This window comes from Dromaius novaehollandiae, unplaced genomic scaffold, assembly GCF_036370855.1.
Source record: "Dromaius novaehollandiae isolate bDroNov1 unplaced genomic scaffold, bDroNov1.hap1 HAP1_SCAFFOLD_42, whole genome shotgun sequence".
NCBI classification, from domain to species: Eukaryota; Metazoa; Chordata; class Aves; order Casuariiformes; family Dromaiidae; genus Dromaius; species Dromaius novaehollandiae.
In genome coordinates, this window is record NW_026991361.1 from 1,804,896 (window position 1) to 1,829,365 (window position 24,470).

The following is a 24,470-nucleotide window of genomic DNA, read 5'->3' on the forward strand; positions in this document are numbered from 1 at the left end:
TCTCCTCTCCATGGGCAAGCTTTTCTCAGCTGCTTCCTGAGCCCACCGTGCCTGCCTGCTGCCCAATCAGAGTGCTGCAAGAGAAGTGACCTCCCAAACAAGCTCCCAGCCATGCCAGCTTTCCCTGCCTCTGCCTCTGCCCTCTTCAGCAGCTCTCCTCTCGGCTGGGGGCTTTCTCCTGCCCTGCATGACCTCCCAGTGCTGCCCGCCTGCTGCTGGCCAAGCAGGCTGCAGTCACAGAGCTCATCTCACAAGCACTGTGCCAGTGCTGCCACAGTCACCTGCCTCTCTCTGCCTCCTTCCTCCCTCCAGGCTCTGCCCTCTGCCTCCTGGGCTTTGTCCTGCCCTTGGCCACCTCCCATGCCTGCCCACCTGCTGCTGGCCAATCAGCTGCTCTGAAAGCAGAGACCTCACCATCCAAGCCACCAAGGTCACCTTCCCCTCTCCCTCCCTCTCACCTCCTCCCAAGCTCTCCTTGCTGCTGGGCAGCCTCTCCCATGCTGCTGATGACCTCCTAACACCTGCCTGCCCATCCACTGCTGGCCACTGGGCTAACTGGAATGCAAGTGAGCTCACAACCAACACAGCAGCCATTGTGCTTGCGCCTGCCCTTCCCGCTCCCGCTCCCGCTGCCACATGCCCAGCTGTTGAATCAGCTCCCAGCGCTCATGGTGACGCCAGTGGCTGCTCCCCTGCTGCTGGCCGGCGCTGCTGGCACAGGAGCCATTCCCCAGCGACGTGCCAGTGCTCCCCTCCACCTGCCTGCCCTCTGCCCTCCTGCCAAGCTCTCACCTCCCGTGGTCGGAGGTACCTGCTGGGCCTGATGCCCTCCCAGCACCTGCCTGCCCAGCCAGGGCAGTGCTGCTGCTGCTGCAGCTAAAAGAAGCTCCCAGCCAGCAGCCAGCCCTCTCGTCTTCATGGGCACACCCTCTTGTCTCACAGGGCTGTGGTCTCTGCTGAGAGGCACTTGAGGATCTGACAAGTCCTGCCTGTTTGCCTACTGCTGGCCACTCAGCTTGTTGCAAGAGTCGTGCCCTCATGATGTCCTTTGCCCTGGGCAGGCTTTCTGAGGATGTGGCTGGGCTCTTCCTGCATGGGGAGCTCCACTTCCCACATGACAGCCTGCCATGTCGTTGGAGGGCAAGCCGACACTCTGTGGAGAGGAGCAATGCAGCCGCTTGCCAGCCCTCCCTGCTGTTGGTCAGGGGGGTGGAGACTGAGGAAAAAGCTCCCCCTCCGCCGGAGATGCTGGGCATTGAACCCAGGACCTCCTGCATGCAAAGCAGGTGCTCTTCCACTGAGCTACATCCCCTTACAAATTGTCAGGGGGAGGGGGCTGATGCGGGCACATCTCATGCCACGACATGTCCCTGACCAGCACAGCCCTGTTGTGCCCTGGTGCCCTGAGAGCCTCAGCAGAAAGCAGCACTCAACCCCTCGTGCTGGGCCGCAGGCTGGCATGGGGCAAGCTGGCATTGCCTCTCAGCTGCCACTGCTCCTGCACCAGGCTTGCACTGCCAGGACTGCTGTGCCTTCGCAGCGGGCGGCTTCCTCAGCCCACGGGCGCCCCGGTCCGTTCCCAGGCTCTACGCACTCTCACACACAGTACTGCTCACACTCACACCAGTCACAGTGTCTCTACCTTTCTGTTCCTATAGTCTTGCGGTGCGCCTCATGCTGACCAGGCTGCGCACTCCCCTTTCTGGCCACACCGAGATGGGACTTCAAACCCACTCCAACCCTGGGGATGCGACTCCTACCCATCCCCCTGGTACGTCTTGCGGTGGCCAGCCCGCGTACCCCCCTGCCTGGGACGCCTTACGGTGATCAGCCCGCGTACCCCTTCAGCGCACTCTGTTACCAGAGCAGAATTTAGAATGCAGGCGGGAATTTAAGACTCACCTTCTTGGGGCCTCCTCTTGCCAAAGATCCCAGGTGAACTCACCCCATGGTGCCAGATGATCGTTTGGAGACGAGAGGCCCCAACAGTGCTCACCTAGGGTCCCATCTGGGGTGCCACGCTCTTAGGGAAGGTGAGGCTCGCCGGCCACCAGAACAGGGTCCAACCCTAGGTTCCCGCAGAAAAGTTCCCAGCCAAATCAAAGCAAATTAAATAATGACATTTTAAGGACGTGCATGCCGTCATTACAGCTCGAGCTGGGTGCCTCCAAAGAGGGACCCCGAGCAAAGAAATCCCGGGGCCATTACGACTTTCCAATCGAAGCTCTCCACCCCTCCCGTGGTAGTTCAGACCACTAGTAGTATTCAGGTCTGGGGTCTCCTGCTCCTTACTGGCTCGCATGGTTGTTCCTAGGTAGGCTGCTTTTCTCCCTTATCTTTACTGTTGCGGTTTCTGCTGACGGATGTGTCTTTGTTTCTTGTTGGGGCCTACCGTTGCCTCGCAAGGTCCGGACAAGGAGGAGGAGGAGGTGATTCCAACCCATAGCAATGAAGACTGCCCCAGCAGTGAGCGGAGGCTTTGTCCCTCAAGGTCCTGATGCCCTGCGCCGGTCTTATTTCAAAGCCTCGACATCTGTTATGGACATTAGGCTTGTCGGCCACCATGACAGGGCTCGAGCCTAGGTTGCCGCAAGTAAAGTTCAGAGCCAAATCAAAACAAATTACATTTTAATCACGCGCGTGCCGTCATTACAGCTCGAGCTGGGTGCCTCCAAAGAGGGACCCTAACGTAAACAAATCCTGGGCAATTACAGGTTTTTCCACTTACATTTCCCACCCCTCACGCGGAAGCTAGACCAATAGTAATGTTTTGGTCTGGGGTCTCCTGCTCCTCATTGGGTCTCACCGTCGTTCTTAGGTAAGCTGTTTTTCTCCTCCTTCTTGTTTTTTGCGGTCTCTGATGAAGGTTGTACCTCTGTTTTTGTTGGGCCTGGCGGTTGTCTCCCAAGGTCTTCTTTTTCAATTGTTTTGACGTCTTCCCTTTTGGGGTGGGTAACACAGGAACGCAGGCTGCGTGTGGTTTCCCTATTTTCCCAGCCTGAACGAGCTCTGAGGCACTATTTTTTACTAAACTCGGTAAAGGTTTATTACTTTTCCCAAGTGCAGCCTAAGGCTTCAGCAAATTTAGCTACTCATGCTAAGCAAGTTTTATAGAAGTTGTGCTAAGCAGCTATTTCTAGACAGTTTCAAGTCACTCTTCTTTAACAACATCCTCCCTTTCGGAGGGTGAGACCCAGCAATGCCGACTGCTTGTAGCTTCCTTATCTGCCCAGCTTGAACCAGCTCTGGGGCCCTTGCTTACTGACCTAGGTGAAAGTGCCTCATGTTCTCTGAGTGCAGCCTAAGGCTGCAGCAAATGTAGCTCCTCCTGCTAAGCAAGTTGGATAGAAGTTGTCCTAAGCAGCTCCCTCTGGACACTTTCAGGTCAATAATTTCCTGAAGACCCACCTCTCCCCTCCCCAGAGCTCTCCTCTCCATGGGCAAGCTTTACTCAGCTGCTTCCTGAGCCCACCGTGCCTGCCTGCTGCCCAATCAGACTGCTGCAAGAGAAGTGACCTCCCAAACAAGCTCCCAGCCATGCCAGCTTTCCCTGCCTCTGCCTCTGCCCTCTTCAGCAGCTCTCCTCTCGGCTGGGGGCTTTCTCCTGCCCTGCATGACCTCCCAGTGCTGCCCGCCTGCTGCTGGCCAAGCAGGCTGCAGTCACAGAGCTCATCTCACAAGCACTGTGCCAGTGCTGCCACAGTCACCTGCCTCTCTCTGCCTCCTTCCTCCCTCCAGGCTCTGCCCTCTACCTCCTGGGCTTTGTCCTGCCCTTGGCCACCTCCCATGCCTGCCCACCTGCTGCTGGCCAATCAGCTGCTCTGAAAGCAGAGACCTCACCATCCAAGCCACCAAGGTCACCTTCCCCTCTCCCTCCCTCTCACCTCCTCCCAAGCTCTCCTTGCTGCTGGGCAGCCTCTCCCATGCTGCTGATGACCTCCTAACACCTGCCTGCCCACCCACTGCTGGCCACTGGGCTAACTGGAATGCAAGTGAGCTCACAACCAACACAGCAGCCATTGTGCTTGCGCCTGCCCTTCCCGCTCCCGCTGCCACATGCCCAGCTGTTGAATCAGCTCCCAGCGCTCATGGTGACCCCAGTGGCTGCTCCCCTGCTGCTGGCCGGCGCTGCTGGCACAGGAGCCATTCCCCAGTGACGTGCCAGTGCTCCCCTCCACCTGCCTCCCCTCTGCCCTCCTGCCAAGCTCTCACCTCCCGTGGTCGGAGGTACCTGCTGGGCCTGATGCCCTCCCAGCACCTGCCTGCCCAGCCAGGGCAGTGCTGCTGCTGCTGCAGCTAAAAGAAGCTCCCAGCCAGCAGCCAGCCCTCTCGTCTTCATGGGCACACCCTCTTGTCTCACAGGGCTGTGGTCTCTGCTGAGAGGCACTTGAGGATCTGACAAGTCCTGCCTGTTTGCCTACTGCTGGCCACTCAGCTTGTTGCAAGAGTCGTGCCCTCATGATGTCCTTTGCCCTGGGCAGGCTTTCTGAGGATGTGGCTGGGCTCTTGCTGCATGGTGAGCTCCACTTCCCACATGACAGCCTGCCATGTCGTTGGAGGGCAAGCCGACACTCTGTGGAGAGGAGCAATGCAGCCGCTTGCCAGCCCTCCCCGCTGTTGGTCAGGGGGGTGGAGACTGAGGAAAAAGCTCCCCCTCCGCCGGAGATGCTGGGCATTGAACCCAGGACCTCCTGCATGCAAAGCAGGTGCTCTTCCACTGAGCTACATCCCCTTACAAATTGTCAGGGGGAGGGGGCTGATGCGGGCACATCTCATGCCACGACATGTCCCTGACCAGCACAGCCCTGTTGTGCCCTGGTGCCCTGAGAGCCTCAGCAGAAAGCAGCACTCAACCCCTCGTGCTGGCCCGCAGGCTGGCATGGGGCAAGCTGGCATTGCCTCTCAGCTGCCACTGCTCCTGCACCAGGCTTGCACTGCCAGGACTGCTGTGCCTTCGCAGCGGGCGGCTTCCTCAGCCCACGGGTGCCCCGGTCCGTTCCCAGGCTCTACGCACTCTCACACACAGTACTGCTCACACTCACACCAGTCACAGTCTCTCTACCTTTCTGTTCCTATAGTCTTGCGGTGCGCCTCATGCTGACCAGGCTGCGCACTCCCCTTTCTGGCCACACCGAGATGGGACTTCAAACCCACTCCAACCCTGGGGATGCGACTCCTACCCATCCCCCTGGTACGTCTTGCGGTGGCCAGCCCGCGTACCCCCCTGCCTGGGACGCCTTACGGTGATCAGCCCGCGTACCCCTTCAGCGCACTCTGTTACCAGAGCAGAATTTAGAATGCAGGCGGGAATTTAAGACTCACCTTCTTGGGGCCTCCTCTTGCCAAAGATCCCAGGTGAACTCACCCCATGGTGCCAGATGATCGTTTGGAGACGAGAGGCCCCAACAGTGCTCACCTAGGGTCCCATCTGGGGTGCCACGCTCTTAGGGAAGGTGAGGCTCGCCGGCCACCAGAACAGGGTCCAACCCTAGGTTCCCGCAGAAAAGTTCCCAGCCAAATCAAAGCAAATTACATAATGACATTTTAAGGACGTGCATGCCGTCATTACAGCTCGAGCTGGGTGCCTCCAAAGAGGGACCCCGAGCAAAGAAATCCCGGGGCCATTACGACTTTCCAATCGAAGCTCTCCACCCCTCCCGTGGTAGTTCAGACCACTAGTAGTATTCAGGTCTGGGGTCTCCTGCTCCTTACTGGCTCGCATGGTTGTTCCTAGGTAGGCTTCTTTTCTCCCTTATCTTTACTGTTGCGGTTTCTGCTGACGGATGTGTCTTTGTTTCTTGTTGGGGCCTACCGTTGCCTCGCAAGGTCCGGACAAGGAGGAGGAGGAGGTGATTCCAACCCATAGCAATGAAGACTGCCCCAGCAGTGAGGGGAGGCTTTGTCCCTCAAGGTCCTGATGCCCTGCGCCGGTCTTATTTCAAAGCCTCGACATCTGTTATGGACATTAGGCTTGTCGGCCACCATGACAGGGCTCGAGCCTAGGTTGCCGCAAGTAAAGTTCAGAGCCAAATCAAAACAAATTACATTTTAATCACGCGCGTGCCGTCATTACAGCTCGAGCTGGGTGCCTCCAAAGAGGGACCCTAACGTAAACAAATCCTGGGCAATTATAGGTTTTTCCACTTACATTTCCCACCCCTCACGCGGAAGCTAGACCAATAGTAATGTTTTGGTCTGGGGTCTCCTGCTCCTCATTGGGTCTCACCGTCGTTCTTAGGTAAGCTGTTTTTCTCCTCCTTCTTGTTTTTTGCGGTCTCTGATGAAGGTTGTACCTCTGTTTTTGTTGGGCCTGGCGGTTGTCTCCCAAGGTCTTCTTTTTCAATTGTTTTGACGTCTTCCCTTTTGGGGTGGGTAACACAGGAACGCAGACTGCGTGTGGTTTCCCTATTTTCCCAGCCTGAACGAGCTCTGAGGCACTATTTTTTACTAAACTCGGTAAAGGTTTATTACTTTTCCCAAGTGCAGCCTAAGGCTTCAGCAAATGTAGCTACTCATGCTAAGCAAGTTTTATAGAAGTTGTGCTAAGCAGCTATTTCTAGACAGTTTCAAGTCACTCTTCTTTAACAACATCCTCCCTTTCGGAGGGTGAGACCCAGCAATGCCGACTGCTTGTAGCTTCCTTATCTGCCCAGCTTGAACCAGCTCTGGGGCCCTTGCTTACTGACCTAGGTGAAAGTGCCTCATGTTCTCTGAGTGCAGCCTAAGGCGGCAGCAAATGTAGCTCCTCCTGCTAAGCAAGTTGGATAGAAGTTGTCCTAAGCAGCTCCCTCTGGACACTTTCAGGTCAATAATTTCCTGAAGACCCACCTCTCCCCTCCCCAGAGCTCTCCTCTCCATGGGCAAGCTTTACTCAGCTGCTTCCTGAGCCCACCGTGCCTGCCTGCTGCCCAATCAGACTGCTGCAAGAGAAGTGACCTCCCAAACAAGCTCCCAGCCATGCCAGCTTTCCCTGCCTCTGCCTCTGCCCTCTTCAGCAGCTCTCCTCTCGGCTGGGGGCTTTCTCCTGCCCTGCATGACCTCCCAGTGCTGCCCGCCTGCTGCTGGCCAAGCAGGCTGCAGTCACAGAGCTCATCTCACAAGCACTGTGCCAGTGCTGCCACAGTCACCTGCCTCTCTCTGCCTCCTTCCTCCCTCCAGGCTCTGCCCTCTACCTCCTGGGCTTTGTCAGGCCCTTGGCCACCTCCCATGCCTGCCCACCTGCTGCTGGCCAATCAGCTGCTCTGAAAGCAGAGACCTCACCATCCAAGCCACCAAGGTCACCTTCACCTCTCCCTCCCTCTCACCTCCTCCCAAGCTCTCCTTGCTGCTGGGCAGCCTCTCCCATGCTGCTGATGACCTCCTAACACCTGCCTGCCCACCCACTGCTGGCCACTGGGCTAACTGGAATGCAAGTGAGCTCACAACCAACACAGCAGCCATTGTGCTTGCGCCTGCCCTTCCCGCTCCCGCTCCCGCTGCCACATGCCCAGCTGTTGAATCAGCTCCCAGCGCTCCTGGTGACCCCAGTGGCTGCTCCCCTGCTGCTGGCCGGCGCTGCTGGCACAGGAGCCATTCCCCAGCGACGTGCCAGTGCTCCCCTCCACCTGCCTGCCCTCTGCCCTCCTGCCAAGCTCTCACCTCCCGTGGTCGGAGGTACCTGCTGGGCCTGATGCCCTCCCAGCGCCTGCCTGCCCAGCCAGGGCAGTGCTGCTGCTGCTGCAGCTAAAAGAAGCTCCCAGCCAGCAGCCAGCCCTCTCGTCTTCATGGGCACACCCTCTTGTCTCACAGGGCTGTGGTCTCTGCTGAGAGGCACTTGAGGATCTGACAAGTCCTGCCTGTTTGCCTACTGCTGGCCACTCAGCTTGTTGCAAGAGTCGTGCCCTCATGATGTCCTTTGCCCTGGGCAGGCTTTCTGAGGATGTGGCTGGGCTCTTCCTGCATGGCGAGCTCCACTTCCCACATGACAGCCTGCCATGTCGTTGGAGGGCAAGCCGACACTCTGTGGAGAGGAGCAATGCAGCCGCTTGCCAGCCCTCCCCGCTGTTGGTCAGGGGGGTGGAGACTGAGGAAAAAGCTCCCCCTCCGCCGGAGATGCTGGGCATTGAACCCAGGACCTCCTGCATGCAAAGCAGGTGCTCTTCCACTGAGCTACATCCCCTTACAAATTGTCAGGGGGAGGGGGCTGATGCGGGCACATCTCATGCCACGACATGTCCCTGACAAGCACAGCCCTGTTGTGCCCTGGTGCCCTGAGAGCCTCAGCAGAAAGCAGCACTCAACCCCTCGTGCTGGGCCGCAGGCTGGCATGGGGCAAGCTGGCATTGCCTCTCAGCTGCCACTGCTCCTGCACCAGGCTTGCACTGCCAGGACTGCTGTGCCTTCGCAGCGGGCGGCTTCCTCAGCCCACGGGCGCCCCGGTCCGTTCCCAGGCTCTACGCACTCTCACACACAGTACTGCTCACACTCACACCAGTCACAGTCTCTCTACATTTCTGTTCCTATAGTCTTGCGGTGCGCCTCATGCTGACCAGGCTGCGCACTCCCCTTTCTGGCCACACCGAGATGGGACTTCAAACCCACTCCAGCCCTGGGGATGGGACTCCTACCCATCCCCCTGGTACGTCTTACGGTGGCCAGCCCGCGTACCCCGCTGCCTGGGACGCCTTACGGTCATCAGCCCGCGTACCCCTTCAGCGCACTCTGTTACCAGAGCAGAATTTAGAATGCAGGCGGGAATTTAAGACTCACCTTCTTGGGGCCTCCTCTTGCCAAAGATCCCAGGTGAACTCACCCCATGGCGCCAGATGATCGTTTGGAGACGAGAGGCCCCAACAGTGCTCACCTAGGGTCCCATCTGGGGTGCCATGCTCTTAGGAAGGTTAGGCTCGCCGGCCACCAGAACAGGGTCCAACCCTAGGTTCCCGCAGAAAAGTTCCCAGCCAAATCAAAGCAAATTAAATAATGACATTTTAAGGACGTGCATGCCGTCATTACAGCTCGAGCTGGGTGCCTCCAAAGAGGGACCCCGAGCAAAGAAATCCCGGGGCCATTACGACTTTCCAGTCGAAGCTCTCCACCCCTCCCGTGGTAGTTCAGACCACTAGTAGTATTCAGGTCTGGGGTCTCCTGCTCCTTACTGGCTCGCATGGTTGTTCCTAGGTAGGCTGCTTTTCTCCCTTATCTTTACTGTTGTGGTTTCTGCTGACGGATGTGTCTTTGTTTCTTGTTGGGGCCTACCGTTGCCTCGCAAGGTCCGGACAAGGAGGAGGAGGAGGTGATTCCAACCCATAGCAATGAAGACTGCCCCAGCAGTGAGCGGAGGCTTTGTCCCTCAAGGTCCTGATGCCCTGCGCCGGTCTTATTTCAAAGCCTCGACATCTGTTATGGACATTAGGCTTGTTGGCCACCATGACAGGGCTCGAGCCTAGGTTCCCGCAAGGAAAGTTCAGAGCCAAATCAAAACAAATTACATTTTAATCACGCGCGTGCCGTCATTACAGCTCGAGCTGGGTGCCTCCAAAGAGGGACCCTAACGTAAAGAAATCCTGGGCAATTATAGGTTTTTCCACTTACATTTCCCACCCCTCACGCGGAAGCTAGACCAATAGTAATGTTTTGGTCTGGGGTCTCCTGCTCCTCATTGGGTCTCACCGTCGTTCTTAGGTAAGCTGTTTTTCTCCTCCTTCTTGTTTTTTGCGGTCTCTGATGAAGGTTGTACCTCTGTTTTTGTTGGGCCTGGCGGTTGTCTCCCAAGGTCTTCTTTTTCAATTGTTTTGACGTCTTCCCTTTTGGGGTGGGTAACACAGGAACGCAGACTGCGTGTGGTTTCCCTATTTTCCCAGCCTGAACGAGCTCTGAGGCACTATTTTTTACTAAACTCGGTAAAGGTTTATTACTTTTCCCAAGTGCAGCCTAAGGCTTCAGCAAATGTAGCTACTCATGCTAAGCAAGTTTTATAGAAGTTGTGCTAAGCAGCTATTTCTAGACAGTTTCAAGTCACTCTTCTTTAACAACATCCTCCCTTTCGGAGGGTGAGACCCAGCAATGCCGACTGCTTGTAGCTTCCTTATCTGCCCAGCTTGAACCAGCTCTGGGGCCCTTGCTTACTGACCTAGGTGAAAGTGCCTCATGTTCTCTGAGTGCAGCCTAAGGCTGCAGCAAATGTAGCTCCTCCTGCTAAGCAAGTTGGATAGAAGTTGTCCTAAGCAGCTCCCTCTGGACACTTTCAGGTCAATAATTTCCTGAAGACCCACCTCTCCCCTCCCCAGAGCTCTCCTCTCCATGGGCAAGCTTTACTCAGCTGCTTCCGGAGCCCACCGTGCCTGCCTGCTGCCCAATCAGACTGCTGCAAGAGAAGTGACCTCCCAAACAAGCTCCCAGCCATGCCAGCTTTCCCTGCCTCTGCCTCTGCCCTCTTCAGCAGCTCTCCTCTCGGCTGGGGGCTTTCTCCTGCCCTGCATGACCTCCCAGTGCTGCCCGCCTGCTGCTGGCCAAGCAGGCTGCAGTCACAGAGCTCATCTCACAAGCACTGTGCCAGTGCTGCCACAGTCACCTGCCTCTCTCTGCCTCCTTCCTCCCTCCAGGCTCTGCCCTCTACCTCCTGGGCTTTGTCCTGCCCTTGGCCACCTCCCATGCCTGCCCACCTGCTGCTGGCCAATCAGCTGCTCTGAAAGCAGAGACCTCACCATCCAAGCCACCAAGGTCACCTTCACCTCTCCCTCCCTCTCACCTCCTCCCAAGCTCTCCTTGCTGCTGGGCAGCCTCTCCCATGCTGCTGATGACCTCCTAACACCTGCCTGCCCACCCACTGCTGGCCACTGGGCTAACTGGAATGCAAGTGAGCTCACAACCAACACAGCAGCCATTGTGCTTGCGCCTGCCCTTCCCGCTCCCGCTCCCGCTGCCACATGCCCAGCTGTTGAATCAGCTCCCAGCGCTCATGGTGACCCCAGTGGCTGCTCCCCTGCTGCTGGCCGGCGCTGCTGGCACAGGAGCCATTCCCCAGCGACGTGCCAGTGCTCCCCTCCACCTGCCTCCCCTCTGCCCTCCTGCCAAGCTCTCACCTCCCGTGCTCGGAGGTACCTGCTGGGCCTGATGCCCTCCCAGCGCCTGCCTGCCCAGCCAGGGCAGTGCTGCTGCTGCTGCAGCTAAAAGAAGCTCCCAGCCAGCAGCCAGCCCTCTCGTCTTCATGGGGACACCCTCTTGCCTCACAGGGCTGTGGTCTCTGCTGAGAGGCACTTGAGGATCTGACAAGTCCTGCCTGTTTGCCTACTGCTGGCCACTCAGCTTGTTGCAAGAGTCGTGCCCTCATGATGTCCTTTGCCCTGGGCAGGCTTTCTGAGGATGTGGCTGGGCTCTTCCTGCATGGGGAGCTCCACTTCCCACATGACAGCCTGCCATGTCGTTGGAGGGCAAGCCGACACTCTGTGGAGAGGAGCAATGCAGCCACTTGCCAGCCCTCCCCGCTGTTGGTCAGGGGGGTGGAGACTGAGGAAAAAGCTCCCCCTCCGCCGGAGATGCTGGGCATTGAACCCAGGACCTCCTGCATGCAAAGCAGGTGCTCTTCCACTGAGCTACATCCCCTTACAAATTGTCGGGGGGAGGGGGCTGGTGTGGGGACATCTCATGCCACGACATGTCCCTGACAAGCACAGCCCTGTTGTGCCCTGGCGCCCTGAGAGCCTCAGCAGAAAGCAGCACTCAACCCCTCGTGCTGGCCCGCAGGCTGGCATGGGGCAAGCTGGCATTGCCTCTCAGCTGCCACTGCTCCTGCACCAGGCTTGCACTGCCAGGACTGCTGTGCCTTCGCAGCGGGCGGCTTCCTCAGCCCACGGGCGCCCCGGTCCGTTCCCAGGCTCTACGCACTCTCACACACAGTACTGCTCACACTCACACCAGTCACAGTGTCTCTACATTTCTGTTCCTATAGTCTTGCGGTGCGCCTCATGCTGACCAGGCTGTGCGCTCCCCTTTCTGGCCACACCGAGATGGGACTTCAAACCCACTCCAACCCTGGGGATGGGACTCCTACCCATCCCCCGGTACGTCTTACGGTGGCCAGCCCGCGTACCCCCCTGCCTGGGACGCCTTACGGTGATCAGCCTGCGTACCCCTTCAGCGCACTCTGTTACCAGAGCAGAATTTAGAATGCAGGCGGGAATTTAAGACTCACCTTCTTGGGGCCTCCTCTTGCCAAAGATCCCAGGTGAACTCACCCCATGGCGCCAGATGATCGTTTGGAAACGAGAGGCCCCAACAATGCTCACCTAGGGTCCCATCTGGGGTGTCACGCTCTTAGGGAAGGTTAGGCTCGCTGGCCACCAGAACAGGGTCCAACCCTAGGTTCCCGCAGAAAAGTTCCCAGCCAAATCAAAGCAAATTAAATAATGACATTTTAAGGACGTGCATGCCGTCATTACAGCTCGAGCTGGGTGCCTCCAAAGAGGGACCCCGAGCAAAGAAATCCCGGGGCCATTACGACTTTCCAATCGAAGCTCTCCACCCCTCCCGTGGTAGTTCAGACCACTAGTAGTATTCAGGTCTGGGGTCTCCTGCTCCTTACTGGCTCGCATGGTTGTTCCTAGGTAGGCTGCTTTTCTCCCTTATCTTTACTGTTGCGGTTTCTGCTGACGGATGTGTCTTTGTTTCTTGTTGGGGCCTACCGTTGCCTCGCAAGGTCTGGACAAGGAGGAGGAGGAGGTGATTCCAACCCATAGCAATGAAGACTGCCCCAGCAGTGAGCGGAGGCTTTGTCCCTCAAGGTCCTGATGCCCTGCGCCGGTCTTATTTCAAAGCCTCGACGTCTGTTATGGAAATTAGGCTTGTCGGCCACCATGACAGGGCTCGAGCCTAGGTTGCCGCAAGGAAAGTTCAGAGCCAAATCAAAACAAATTACATTTTAATCACGCGCGTGCCGTCATTACAGCTCGAGCTGGGTGCCTCCAAAGAGGGACCCTAACGTAAACAAATCCTGGGCAATTATAGGTTTTTCCACTTACATTTCCCACCCCTCACGCGGAAGCTAGACCAATAGTAATGTTTTGGTCTGGGGTCTCCTGCTCCTCATTGGGTCTCACCGTCGTTCTTAGGTAAGCTGTTTTTCTCCTCATTCTTGTTTTTTGCGGTCTCTGATGAAGGTTGTACCTCTGTTTTTGTTGGGTCTGGCGGTTGTCTCCCAAGGTCTTCTTTTTCAATTGTTTTGACGTCTTCCCTTTCGGGGTGGGTAACACAGGAACGCAGGCTGCGTGTGGTTTCCCTATTTTCCCAGCCTGAACGAGCTCTGAGGCACTATTTTTTACTAAACTCGGTAAAGGTTTATTACTTTTCCCAAGTGCGGCCTAAGGCTTCAGCAAATGTAGCTACTCATGCTAAGCAAGTTTTATAGAAGTTGTGCTAAGCAGCTATTTCTAGACAGTTTCAAGTCACTCTTCTTTAACAACATCCTCCCTTTCGGAGGGTGAGACACAGCAATGCTGACTGCTTGTAGCTTCCTTATCTGCCCAGCTTGAACCAGCTCTGGGGCCCTTGCTTACTGACCTAGGTGAAAGTGCCTCATGTTCTCTGAGTGCAGCCTAAGGCTGCAGCAAATGTAGCTCCTCCTGCTAAGCAAGTTGGATAGAAGTTGTCCTAAGCAGCTCCCTCTGGACACTTTCAGGTCAATAATTTCCTGAAGACCCACCTCTCCCCTCCCCAGAGCTCTGCTCTCCATGGGCAAGCTTTACTCAGCTGCTTCCTGAGCCCACCGTGCCTGCCTGCTGCCCAATCAGACTGCTGCAAGAGAAGTGACCTCCCAAACAAGCTCCCAGCCATGCCAGCTTTCCCTGCCTCTGCCTCTGCCCTCTTCAGCAGCTCTCCTCTCGGCTGGGGGCTTTCTCCTGCCCTGCATGACCTCCCAGTGCTGCCCGCCTGCTGCTGGCCAAGCAGGCTGCAGTCACAGAGCTCATCTCACAAGCACTGTGCCAGTGCTGCCACAGTCACCTGCCTCTCTCTGCCTCCTTCCTCCCTCCAGGCTCTGCCCTCTGCCTCCTGGGCTTTGTCCTGCCCTTGGCCACCTCCCATGCCTGCCCACCTGCTGCTGGCCAATCAGCTGCTCTGAAAGCAGAGACCTCACCATCCAAGCCACCAAGGTCACCTTCCCCTCTCCCTCCCTCTCACCTCCTCCCAAGCTCTCCTTGCTGCTGGGCAGCCTCTCCCATGCTGCTGATGACCTCCTAACACCTGCCTGCCCACCCACTGCTGGCCACTGGGCTAACTGGAATGCAACTGTGCTCACAACCAACACAGCAGCCATTGTGCTTGCGCCTGCCATTCCCGCTCCCGCTCCCGCTGCCACATGCCCAGCTGTTGAATCAGCTCCCAGCGCTCATGGTGACCCCAGTGGCTGCTCCCCTGCTGCTGGCCGGCGCTGCTGGCACAGGAGCCATTCCCCAGTGACGTGCCAGTGCTCCCCTCCACCTGCCTGCCCTCTGCCCTCCTGCCAAGCTCTCACCTCCCGTGGTTGGAGGTACCTGCTGGGCCTGATGCCCTCCCAGCGCCTGCCTGCCCAGCCAGGGCAGTGCTGCTGCTGCTGCAGCTAAAAGAAGCTCCCAGCCAGCAGCCAGCCCTCTCGTCTTCATGGGCACACCCTCTTGCCTCACAGGGCTGTGGTCTCTGCTGAGAGGCACTTGAGGATCTGACAAGTCCTGCCTGTTTGCCTACTGCTGGCCACTCAGCTTGTTGCAAGAGTCGTGCCCTCATGATGTCCTTTGCCCTGGGCAGGCTTTCTGAGGATGTGGCTGGGCTCTTCCTGCATGGGGAGCTCCACTTCCCACATGACAGCCTGCCATGTCGTTGGAGGGCAAGCCGACACTCTGTGGAGAGGAGCAATGCAGCCGCTTGCCAGCCCTCCCCGCTGTTGGTCAGGGGGGTGGAGACTGAGGAAAAAGCTCCCCCTCCGCCGGAGATGCTGGGCATTGAACCCAGGACCTCCTGCATGCAAAGCAGGTGCTCTTCCACTGAGCTACATCCCCTTACAAATTGTCGGGGGGAGGGGGCTGATGCGGGCACATCTCATGCCACGACATGTCCCTGACAAGCACAGCCCTGTTGTGCCCTGGTGCCCTGAGAGCCTCAGCAGAAAGCAGCACTCAACCCCTCGTGCTGGCCCGCAGGCTGGCATGGGGCAAGCTGGCATTGCCTCTCAGCTGCCACTGCTCCTGCACCAGGCTTGCACTGCCAGGACTGCTGTGCCTTCGCAGCGGGCGGCTTCCTCAGCCCACGGGCGCCCCGGTCCGTTCCCAGGCTCTACGCACTCTCACACACAGTACTGCTCACACTCACACCAGTCACAGTGTCTCTACATTTCTGTTCCTATAGTCTTGCGGTGCGCCTCATGCTGACCAGGCTGCGCACTCCCCTTTCTGGCCACACCGAGATGGGACTTCAAACCCACTCCAGCCCTGGGGATGGGACTCCTACCCATCCCCCTGGTACGTCTTACGGTGGCCAGCCCGCGTACCCCCCTGCCTGGGACGCCTTACGGTGATCAGCCCGCGTACCCCTTCAGCGCACTCTGTTACCAGAGCAGAATTTAGAATGCAGGCGGGAATTTAAGACTCACCTTCTTGGGGCCTCCTCTTGCCAAAGATCCCAGGTGAACTCACCCCATGGCGCCAGATGATCGTTTGGAGACGAGAGGCCCCAACAGTGCTCACCTAGGGTCCCATCTGGGGTGCCACGCTCTTAGGGAAGGTTAGGCTCGCCGGCCACCAGAACAGGCTCCAACCCTAGGTTCCCGCAGAAAAGTTCCCAGCCAAATCAAAGCAAATTAAATAATGACATTTTAAGGACGTGCATGCCGTCATTACAGCTCGAGCTGGGTGCCTCCAAAGAGGGACCCCGAGCAAAGAAATCCCGGGGCCATTACGACTTTCCAATCGAAGCTCTCCACCCCTCCCGTGGTAGTTCAGACCACTAGTAGTATTCAGGTCTGGGGTCTCCTGCTCCTTACTGGCTCGCATGGTTGTTCCTAGGTAGGCTGCTTTTCTCCCTTATCTTTACTGTTGCGGTTTCTGCTGACGGATGTGTCTTTGTTTCTTGTTGGGGCCTACCGTTGCCTCGCAAGGTCCGGACAAGGAGGAGGAGGAGGTGATTCCAACCCATAGCAATGAAGACTGCCCCAGCAGTGAGCGGAGGCTTTGTCCCTCAAGGTCCTGATGCCCTGCGCCGGTCTTATTTCAAAGCCTCGACATCTGTTATGGACATTAGGCTTGTCGGCCACCATGACAGGGCTCGAGCCTAGGTTGCCGCAAGTAAAGTTCAGAGCCAAATCAAAACAAATTACATTTTAATCATGCGCGTGCCGTCATTACAGCTCGAGCTGGGTGCCTCCAAAGAGGGACCCTAACGTAAAGAAATCCTGGGCAATTATAGGTTTTTCCACTTACATTTCCCACCCCTCACGCGGAAGCTAGACCAATAGTAATTTTTTGGTCTGGGGTCTCCTGCTCCTCATTGGGTCTCACCGTCGTTCTTAGGTAAGCTGTTTTTCTCCTCATTCTTGTTTTTTGCGGTCTCTGATGAAGGTTGTACCTCTGTTTTTGTTGGGCCTGGCGGTTGTCTCCCAAGGTCTTCTTTTTCAATTGTTTTGACATCTTCCCTTTTGGGGTGGGTAACACAGGAACGCAGACTGCGTGTGGTTTCCCTGTTTTCCCAGCCTGAACGAGCTCTGAGGCACTATTTTTTACTAAACTCGGTAAAGGTTTATTACTTTTCCCAAGTGCAGCCTAAGGCTTCAGCAAATGTAGCTACTCATGCTAAGCAAGTTTTATAGAAGTTGTGCTAAGCAGCTATTTCTAGACAGTTTCAAGTCACTCTTCTTTAACAACATCCTCCCTTTCGGAGGGTGAGACACAGCAATGCCGACTGCTTGTAGCTTCCTTATCTGCCCAGCTTGAACCAGCTCTGGGGCCCTTGCTTACTGACCTAGGTGAAAGTGCCTCATGTTCTCTGAGTGCAGCCTAAGGCTGCAGCAAATGTAGCTCCTCCTGCTAAGCAAGTTGGATAGAAGTTGTCCTAAGCAGCTCCCTCTGGACACTTTCAGGTCAATAATTTCCTGAAGACCCACCTCTCCCCTCCCCAGAGCTCTCCTCTCCATGGGCAAGCTTTACTCAGCTGCTTCCTGAGCCCACCGTGCCTGCCTGCTGCCCAATCAGACTGCTGCAAGAGAAGTGACCTCCCAAACAAGCTCCCAGCCATGCCAGCTTTCCCTGCCTCTGCCTCTGCCCTCTTCAGCAGCTCTCCTCTCGGCTGGGGGCTTTCTCCTGCCCTGCATGACCTCCCAGTGCTGCCCGCCTGCTGCTGGCCAAGCAGGCTGCAGTCACAGAGCTCATCTCACAAGCACTGTGCCAGTGCTGCCACAGTCACCTGCCTCTCTCTGCCTCCTTCCTCCCTCCAGGCTCTGCCCTCTGCCTCCTGGGCTTTGTCCTGCCCTTGGCCACCTCCCATGCCTGCCCACCTGCTGCTGGCCAATCAGCTGCTCTGAAAGCAGAGACCTCACCATCCAAGCCACCAAGGTCACCTTCACCTCTCCCTCCCTCTCACCTCCTCCCAAGCTCTCCTTGCTGCTGGGCAGCCTCTCCCATGCTGCTGATGACCTCCTAACACCTGCCTGCCCATCCACTGCTGGCCACTGGGCTAACTGGAATGCAAGTGAGCTCACAACCAACACAGCAGCCATTGTGCTTGCGCCTGCCATTCCCGCTCCCGCTCCCGCTCCCGCTGCCACATGCCCAGCTGTTGAATCAGCTCCCAGCGCTCATGGTGACCCCAGTGGCTGCTCCCCTGCTGCTGGCCGGCGCTGCTGGCACAGGAGCCATTCCCCAGTGACGTGCCAGTGCTCCCCTCCACCTGCCTGCCCTCTGCCCTCCTGCCAAGCTCTCACCTCCCGTGGTCGGAGGTACCTGCTGGGCCTGATGCCCTCCCAGTGCCTGCCTGCCCAGCCAGGGCAGTGCTGCTGCTGCTGCAGCTAAAAGAAGCTCCCAGCCAGCAGCCAGCCCTCTCGTCTTCATGGGCACACCCTCTTGCCTCACAGGGCTGTGGTCTCTGCTGAGAGGCACTTGAGGATCTGACAAGTCCTGCCTGTTTGCCTACTGCTGGCCACTCAGCTTGTTGCAAGAGTCGTGCCCTCATGATGTCCTTTGCCCTGGGCAGGCTTTCTGAGGATGTGGCTGGGCTCTTCCTGCATGGGGAGCTCCACTTCCCACATGACAGCCTGCCATGTCGTTGGAGGGCAAGCCGACACTCTGTGGAGAGGAGCAATGCAGCCGCTTGCCAGCCCTCCCCGCTGTTGGTCAGGGGGGTGGAGACTGAGGAAAAAGCTCCCCCTCCGCCGGAGATGCTGGGCATTGAACCCAGGACCTCCTGCATGCAAAGCAGGTGCTCTTCCACTGAGCTACATCCCCTTACAAATTGTCGGGGGGAGGGGGCTGATGCGGGCACATCTCATGCCACGACATGTCCCTGACAAGCACAGCCCTGTTGTGCCCTGGTGCCCTGAGAGCCTCAGCAGAAAGCAGCACTCAACCCCTCGTGCTGGCCCGCAGGCTGGCATGGGGCAAGCTGGCATTGCCTCTCAGCTGCCACTGCTCCTGCACCAGGCTTGCACTGCCAGGACTGCTGTGCCTTCGCAGCGGGCGGCTTCCTCAGCCCACGGGCGCCCCGGTCCGTTCCCAGGCTCTACGCACTCTCACACACAGTACTGCTCACACTCACACCAGTCACAGTGTCTCTACATTTCTGTTCCTATAGTCTTGCGGTGCGCCTCATGCTGACCAGGCTGCGCACTCCCCTTTCTGGCCACACCGAGATGGGACTTCAAACCCACTCCAACCCTGGGGATGGGACTCCTACCCATCCCCCTGGGACGTCTTACGGTGGCCAGCCCGCGTACCCCCCTGCCTGGGACGCCTTACGGTGATCAGCCCGCGTACCCCTTCAGCGCACTCTGTTACCAGAGCAGAATTTAGAATGCAGGCGGGAATTTAAGACTCACCTTCTTGGGGCCTCCTCTTGCCAAAGATCCCAGGTGAACTCACCCCATGGTGCCAGATGATCGTTTGGAGACGAGAGGCCCCAACAGTGCTCACCTAGGGTCCCATCTGGGGTGCCACGCTCTTAGGGAAGGTTAGGCTCGCCGGCCACCAGAACAGGGTCCAACCCTAGGTTCCCGCAGAAAAGTTCCCAGCCAAATCAAAGCAAATTAAATAATGACATTTTAAGGACGTGCATGCCGTCATTACAGCTCGAGCTGGGTGCCTCCAAAGAGGGACCCCGAGCAAAGAAATCCCGGGGCCATTACGACTTTCCAATCGAAGCTCTCCACCCCTCCCGTGGTAGTTCAGACCACTAGTAGTATTCAGGTCTGGGGTCTCCTGCTCCTTACTGGCTCGCATGGTTGTTCCTAGGTAGGCTGCTTTTCTCCCTTATCTTTACTGTTGTGGTTTCTGCTGACGGATGTGTCTTTGTTTCTTGTTGGGGCCTACCGTTGCCTCGCAAGGTCCGGACAAGGAGGAGGAGGAGGTGATTCCAACCCATAGCAATGAAGACTGCCCCAGCAGTGAGCGGAGGCTTTGTCCCTCAAGGTCCTGATGCCCTGCGCCGGTCTTATTTCAAAGCCTCGACATCTGTTATGGAAATTAGGCTTGTCGGCCACCATGACAGGGCTCGAGCCTAGGTTGCCGCAAGGAAAGTTCAGAGCCAAATCAAAACAAATTACATTTTAATCACGCGCGTGCCGTCATTACAGCTCGAGCTGGGTGCCTCCAAAGAGGGACCCTAACGTAAAGAAATCCTGGGCAATTATAGGTTTTTCCACTTACATTTCCCACCCCTCACGCGGAAGCTAGACCAATAGTAATGTTTTGGTCTGGGGTCTCCTGCTCCTCATTGGGTCTCACCGTCGTTCTTAGGTAAGCTGTTTTTCTCCTCCTTCTTGTTTTTTGCGGTCTCTGATGAAGGTTGTACCTCTGTTTTTGTTGGGCCTGGCGGTTGTCTCCCAAGGTCTTCTTTTTCAATTGTTTTGACGTCTTCCCTTTCGGGGTGGGTAACACAGGAACGCAGGCTGCGTGTGGTTTCCCTATTTTCCCAGCCTGAACGAGCTCTGAAGCACTATTTTTTACTAAACTCGGTAAAGGTTTATTACTTTTCCCAAGTGCAGCCTAAGGCTTCAGCAAATGTAGCTACTCATGCTAAGCAAGTTTTATAGAAGTTGTGCTAAGCAGCTATTTCTAGACAGTTTCAAGTCACTCTTCTTTAACAACATCCTCCCTTTCGGAGGGTGAGACCCAGCAATGCCGACTGCTTGTAGCTTCCTTATCTGCCCAGCTTGAACCAGCTCTGGGGCCCTTGCTTACTGACCTAGGTGAAAGTGCCTCATGTTCTCTGAGTGCAGCCTAAGGCTGCAGCAAATGTAGCTCCTCCTGCTAAGCAAGTTGGATAGAAGTTGTCCTAAGCAGCTCCCTCTGGACACTTTCAGGTCAATAATTTCCTGAAGACCCACCTCTCCCCTCCCCAGAGCTCTCCTCTCCATGGGCAAGCTTTTCTCAGCTGCTTCCTGAGCCCACCGTGCCTGCCTGCTGCCCAATCAGACTGCTGCAAGAGAAGTGACCTCCCAAACAAGCTCCCAGCCATGCCAGCTTTCCCTGCCTCTGCCTCTGCCCTCTTCAGCAGCTCTCCTCTCGGCTGGGGGCTTTCTCCTGCCCTGCATGACCTCCCAGTGCTGCCCGCCTGCTGCTGGCCAAGCAGGCTGCAGTCACAGAGCTCATCTCACAAGCACTGTGCCAGTGCTGCCACAGTCACCTGCCTCTCTCTGCCTCCTTCCTCCCTCCAGGCTCTGCCCTCTGCCTCCTGGGCTTTGTCCTGCCCTTGGCCACCTCCCATGCCTGCCCACCTGCTGCTGGCCAATCAGCTGCTCTGAAAGCAGAGACCTCACCATCCAAGCCACCAAGGTCACCTTCCCCTCTCCCTCCCTCTCACCTCCTCCCAAGCTCTCCTTGCTGCTGGGCAGCCTCTCCCATGCTGCTGATGACCTCCTAACACCTGCCTGCCCACCCACTGCTGGCCACTGGGCTAACTGGAATGCAAGTGAGCTCACAACCAACACAGCAGCCATTGTGCTTGCGCCTGCCCTTCCCGCTCCCGCTCCCGCTGCCACATGCCCAGCTGTTGAATCAGCTCCCAGCGCTCATGGTGACCCCAGTGGCTGCTCCCCTGCTGCTGGCCGGCGCTGCTGGCACAGGAGCCATTCCCCAGTGACGTGCCAGTGCTCCCCTCCACCTGCCTGCCCTCTGCCCTCCTGCCAAGCTCTCACCTCCCGTGGTCGGAGGTACCTGCTGGGCCTGATGCCCTCCCAGCACCTGCCTGCCCAGCCAGGGCAGTGCTGCTGCTGCTGCAGCTACAAGAAGCTCCCAGCCAGCAGCCAGCCCTCTCGTCTTCATGGGCACACCCTCTTGTCTCACAGGGCTGTGGTCTCTGCTGAGAGGCACTTGAGGATCTGACAAGTCCTGCCTGTTTGCCTACTGCTGGCCACTCAGCTTGTTGCAAGAGTCGTGCCCTCATGATGTCCTTTGCCCTGGGCAGGCTTTCTGAGGATGTGGCTGGGCTCTTGCTGCATGGTGAGCTCCACTTCCCACATGACAGCCTGCCATGTCGTTGGAGGGCAAGCCGACACTCTGTGGAGAGGAGCAATGCAGCCGCTTGCCAGCCCTCCCCGCTGTTGGTCAGGGGGGTGGAGACTGAGGAAAAAGCTCCCCCTCCGCCGGAGATGCTGGGCATTGAACCCAGGACCTCCTGCATGCAAAGCAGGTGCTCTTCCACTGAGCTACATCCCCTTACAAATTGTCAGGGGGAGGGGGCTGATGCGGGCACATCTCATGCCACGACATGTCCCTGACAAGCACAGCCCTGTTGTGCCCTGGTGCCCTGAGAGCCTCAGCAGAAAGCAGCACTCAACCCCTCGTGCTGGGCCGCAGGCTGGCATGGGGCAAGCTGGCATTGCCTCTCAGCTGCCACTGCTCCTGCACCAGGCTTGCACTGCCAGGACTGCTGTGCCTTCGCAGCGGGCGGCTTCCTCAGCCCACGGGCGCCCCGGTCCGTTCCCAGGCTCTACGCACTCTCACACACAGTACTGCTCACACTCACACCAGTCACAGTCTCTCTACATTTCTGTTCCTATAGTCTTGCGGTGCGCCTCATGCTGACCAGGCTGCGCACTCCCCTTTCTGGCCACACCGAGATGGGACTTCAAACCCACTCCAACCCTGGGGATGCGACTCCTACCCATCCCCCTGGTACGTCTTACGGTGGCCAGCCCGCGTACCCCCCTGCCTGGGACGCCTTACGGTGATCAGCCCGCGTACCCCTTCAGCGCACTCTGTTACCAGAGCAGAATTTAGAATGCAGGCGGGAATTTAAGACTCACCTTCTTGGGGCCTCCTCTTGCCAAAGATCCCAGGTGAACTCACCCCATGGCGCCAGATGATCGTTTGGAGACGAGAGGCCCCAACAGTGCTCACCTAGGGTCCCATCTGGGGTGCCACGCTCTTAGGGAAGGTTAGGCTCGCCGGCCACCAGAACAGGCTCCAACCCTAGGTTCCCGCAGAAAAGTTCCCAGCCAAATCAAAGCAAATTAAATAATGACATTTTAAGGACGTGCATGCCGTCATTACAGCTCGAGCTGGGTGCCTCCAAAGAGGGACCCCGAGCAAAGAAATCCCGGGGCCATTACGACTTTCCAATCGAAGCTCTCCACCCCTCCCGTGGTAGTTCAGACCACTAGTAGTATTCAGGTCTGGGGTCTCCTGCTCCTTACTGGCTCGCATGGTTGTTCCTAGGTAGGCTGCTTTTCTCCCTTATCTTTACTGTTGTGGTTTCTGCTGACGGATGTGTCTTTGTTTCTTGTTGGGGCCTACCGTTGCCTCGCAAGGTCCGGACAAGGAGGAGGAGGAGGTGATTCCAACCCATAGCAATGAAGACTGCCCCAGCAGTGAGCGGAGGCTTTGTCCCTCAAGGTCCTGATGCCCTGCGCCGGTCTTATTTCAAAGCCTCGACATCTGTTATGGAAATTAGGCTTGTCGGCCACCATGACAGGGCTCGAGCCTAGGTTGCCGCAAGGAAAGTTCAGAGCCAAATCAAAACAAATTACATTTTAATCACGCGCGTGCCGTCATTACAGCTCGAGCTGGGTGCCTCCAAAGAGGGACCCTAACGTAAACAAATCCTGGGCAATTATAGGTTTTTCCACTTACATTTCCCACCCCTCACGCGGAAGCTAGACCAATAGTAATGTTTTGGTCTGGGGTCTCCTGCTCCTCATTGGGTCTCACCGTCGTTCTTAGGTAAGCTGTTTTTCTCCTCCTTCTTGTTTTTTGCGGTCTCTGATGAAGGTTGTACCTCTGTTTTTGTTGGGCCTGGCGGTTGTCTCCCAAGGTCTTCTTTTTCAATTGTTTTGACGTCTTCCCTTTCGGGGTGGGTAACACAGGAACGCAGGCTGCGTGTGGTTTCCCTATTTTCCCAGCCTGAACGAGCTCTGAAGCACTATTTTTTACTAAACTCGGTAAAGGTTTATTACTTTTCCCAAGTGCGGCCTAAGGCTTCAGCAAATGTAGCTACTCATGCTAAGCAAGTTTTATAGAAGTTGTGCTAAGCAGCTATTTCTAGACAGTTTCAAGTCACTCTTCTTTAACAACATCCTCCCTTTCGGAGGGTGAGACCCAGCAATGCCGACTGCTTGTAGCTTCCTTATCTGCCCAGCTTGAACCAGCTCTGGGGCCCTTGCTTACTGACCTAGGTGAAAGTGCCTCATGTTCTCTGAGTGCAGCCTAAGGCTGCAGCAAATGTAGCTCCTCCTGCTAAGCAAGTTGGATAGAAGTTGTCCTAAGCAGCTCCCTCTGGACACTTTCAGGTCAATAATTTCCTGAAGACCCACCTCTCCCCTCCCCAGAGCTCTCCTCTCCATGGGCAAGCTTTTCTCAGCTGCTTCCTGAGCCCACCGTGCCTGCCTGCTGCCCAATCAGACTGCTGCAAGAGAAGTGACCTCCCAAACAAGCTCCCAGCCATGCCAGCTTTCCCTGCCTCTGCCTCTGCCCTCTTCAGCAGCTCTCCTCTCGGCTGGGGGCTTTCTCCTGCCCTGCATGACCTCCCAGTGCTGCCCGCCTGCTGCTGGCCAAGCAGGCTGCAGTCACAGAGCTCATCTCACAAGCACTGTGCCAGTGCTGCCACAGTCACCTGCCTCTCTCTGCCTCCTTCCTCCCTCCAGGCTCTGCCCTCTGCCTCCTGGGCTTTGTCCTGCCCTTGGCCACCTCCCATGCCTGCCCACCTGCTGCTGGCCAATCAGCTGCTCTGAAAGCAGAGACCTCACCATCCAAGCCACCAAGGTCACCTTCCCCTCTCCCTCCCTCTCACCTCCTCCCAAGCTCTCCTTGCTGCTGGGCAGC